General features: G+C 28.5%; 1 long non-coding RNA gene across 1 annotated transcript; it reads left to right on the top strand.

Moving 5' to 3' along the window:
• The first annotated feature begins 265 nt into the window (after nucleotides 1-265).
• LOC145963236 (uncharacterized) lies at nucleotides 266-3134 on the top strand. Its single transcript, XR_014436103.1, has 5 exons — nucleotides 266-805; nucleotides 1231-1300; nucleotides 1534-1603; nucleotides 1891-2000; nucleotides 3045-3134. It is a non-coding gene; the product is annotated as an uncharacterized LOC145963236 (long non-coding RNA).
• Nucleotides 3135-3778: the final 644 nt, after the last annotated feature.

The raw sequence follows: 3778 nt of genomic DNA on the forward strand, positions 1-3778 counted from the left end.
AATGTACATGGGCGCGCGGGTTCGAGCTTCGCGCTCGATCGGCTTAGTGATGGTCACGCTCTACTTCGTCAAGTGATTCGGCCCGAATTGTCTAGGACTCGATCGATTGTTCGGAATGGTCGTTAATGTGTCCCTTCTCTTTGCTCGTCTACAGCCACACGCCCAGCGTGTGTTAACCCTGTCGAGGAGTCGAGTGGATTCCCCTAGGCACGATTTTCGCTCGGTAAAAGGGGTTGCCTCCCCATTTTCTAAATTGCTGAATGTTAGCATTTAAAAAATGTGGGTATCCTCTTCTTTTACCGTCTACTAGCCTTGTGTACTGCGCTAGTGATATAGCATCCGTGCGGGTCACCTGAAATCGTGCTTAGCGGGTCCAGGTTCGATATGAGATAGGATAATTATGCGCGAAAAAGAGCTGGTGAACTTCATTTTCCTCTATTTCCGTCAATCGTTTCGTCTTCTTTCCGGTTTGGGCCTAGTCCTTGCTCGTTGTATCGTTGCATTCCCGACCGGTTGGCTCGAAGCTGATTCTCAAAAGTGAAATGGGATTTTCGCTCGTACCGAAACCGGGTGCCGTTAAAAGTATATACATATTAAGTATATACACGCGCGATCAAATATACAATTTTTAATCGCATCGAAATAGTGCGGACATCGTTAAGTATCGCGCGTAAAATAGCGGAAATAGCGATATAAAAATATCGCTCGTGAGTGCGGGAGTGTCGTTGAAAGTATCGCGCGTTAACAACATCAGAGAAGGAGGAGGTCTGGGAGAGACATCAGGCACCGGTAAAGCAACTCTATGGTAAATAAATTATATTACTTATATATAATTATTTATTAATTTCTACGCGAGATTTAAATTAAGTAATTAATCGCGTAATTTAACTTTTTATTTACATGACTTAAACAAGAGAAAAAAGCGAGAAATTTTTACATGAAAACTGTAATCTAAAAGTTTTTACTTTTGAATAGCTTTTAATAGTATTATTAAATCATTAAACTTATTAAAAAGAATTATAATTTATTAATAGAATTATAATTATAAACTTCTTAATAGAAATATTAAATTATTAGTTAATAGTAGAATCTTTTTCAAAATTTATAAAATTGTTTATCTGCTTATTGTTATATGCGTTGGATATAAAATTAAATACATATAATAATAATTTTTTGAAATGTTAATTTTTTGACCGTAACTACAATTGGAATCTTCTTTGTATGTTACAGATCAATGAACTATTGTAAGAGGAGGAGGAGGCCTGGGAGAGGCATCTTGCATCGGCGAAGCAACTTGATGGTGAATATTTATTATTTGTATATCGATTGTTATAAATCGCACAATAAAATATTTGTATATCGATTGTTATAAATCGCACAATAATAGTAGAATCTTTTTCAAAATTTATAAAATTGTTTATCTGCTTATTGTTATATGCGTTGGATATAAAATTAAATACATATAATAATAATTTTTTGAAATGTTAATTTTTTGACCGTAACTACAATTGGAATCTTCTTTGTATGTTACAGATCAATGAACTATTGTGAGAGGAGGAGGAGGCCTGGGAGAGGCATCTTGCATCGGCGAAGCAACTTGATGGTGAATATTTATTATTTGTATATCGATTGTTATAAATCGCACAATAATTCGTTCTTATAATTTAAAGGAATTAAAGAAAAAATTAAAGAGAAAGATTTTTATAAAAATCATATTAAAAATTTCTATTTAAAAAATAATTTCAAACTTTATAAATTCTTTCCATACGTGTTTATATCTGCTTATTATTTTACACACCGGATATGAAATTCCGCACAATAATAATTTTTTGAAATATTGATTGTATTTTGAGCTGTGTTATAAATGAATTTTATATTTGCATGTTACAGACGTAGTTTCAATAACGACAACATAGTTTCGATAAAGACAACTCCGTAACTTCAATAACAACCCTGTAACTTCGATAACGACAACTCCGTTATTGCACATCAATGGCCCGGTGAGTGACAAAAACTTTTATTTAATTTTAATGTAACGGATCCATAGAGATTGCAGATGTAGATTGTAGATAAATCTGTTGCCTTAAAATGGATGAGCTAGGATAGTTTAAATTAAATAATTTTTAATAGATTCGTTCGAAATGTAATGCATCACGAAAATATATTGCAGTATTTTAACTATAAAGAAAGAAGATCGAGAAAAGATTATTTTTGTATAAATTTTACCTAATTTATTGAAAAGAACACTAAAAATTTTATCAATTACATCTGATGCTAATTTATTTTTATAACGCGCATTTATCTTATTCACTTATCTTATTTCTAATATCTTATAGCTCATCCATTATAGAATTTGTTGTAGATATTGTTTTTAAGCTTAATATAAAGCCAAATAAATCATTAATGAAATAACTTGTAATATGATAAATGTAATATGATTAATGTTATACACATATTAATTTTATATTTTATTATAAATTGTGTATTACTATAAAAATTTATTATTTATATATATTATTATAATATCAATCAATCTTTATTGGTAATCTGGACAGAGGTTTTTATATTATCAGAATTTTATATATTATACTAGGCTGCTAACAACTAAAGTCAGGATAACCATTTACAATTGGGCAGGATACATATACAGATTAGATTAATATATACATATTATTTCATTTCGCCGGCATTTATTAAAATAAATATAAACTGCAACGAGATAAAAATAAATATAAGCAGTTATAAAATATTAAAATATAGTATTAAAATAAATATACAAGCAATAATTATATAAATTACAATTGCATCTTTCGAGAGTGACAGTGTTATGTTAAATTCTGTGATACCCGGAATAAATTCTGCCCAATTATAAACGGTTGCTCTTGTTTTATATTTTACCATATGAAATATGGCCGTGTTAGCACTCTAATACAATATATAGAAATTTGTAATTTGGCTTTATTTCAGTTTAAAAAATGAAATTGAATTTATTTTTAAAAATGCTTTAAAAATAAAATCTAAATTACTTAAATTATTTTTTTCAGGAATATTAAGAAAATTGTACATAATTATTAGTGTTTAAAAAATATCATGAATACATTCTTATGCAAATTACACGAAAAATTATCCAAAGTATACATATAATAATTATATAATAATAATTTATTAAATTAACATATTTAATTCTATATATTTATTGAAATAATCATAAAAGAGTAACTGTTTGTATTTCCATATCAAAGAGTCATTAATAAATTCGGAAAATTTTTATATATAAATTTTAGATATATATGTATAATTTTATATATTTTAAATTTCATAAATATTTGATTAGAAACTTTACAAATATTGCTAATTTTCGTGTCGGTATTAAATATAAAAAATGTAAAAATACGATGTTAAATTAATGATTAAATACAAGCTTCACAAAATTTGACGAACGTCTTCGTTATAGAATCGCGGCTCAATTATAAATTTAATGATACACTTTTCGTTAGATTTATCTATTTATGAATTCCATATCGCGCGGAACTGAATATTCATTAAATAAATTATGATAGCGAAAATACCGTGCTCTTTCCGCGTTCTTTTCGCGTTTTTAGACGAGATTGCCGTTTTAATAAAGGATCTTATTGCCGTCCCTCTCAAATAATATTCTTAAATATTGCTAATTAAAAATAAAAAAATATCGAATAAGAGTATAAAGAGTCGATGTTAAGTTAGCGATTAAGTATTAGCATCACAAAATTTAACGATCGCCTTCAATATTATAGAATCG

This window comes from Camponotus vicinus, unplaced genomic scaffold (genome assembly GCF_025532165.1).
Source record: "Camponotus vicinus isolate PSW18456_S1 unplaced genomic scaffold, iyCamVici1.0 SCAF_12, whole genome shotgun sequence".
Classification (NCBI taxonomy): Eukaryota; Metazoa; Arthropoda; class Insecta; order Hymenoptera; family Formicidae; genus Camponotus; species Camponotus vicinus.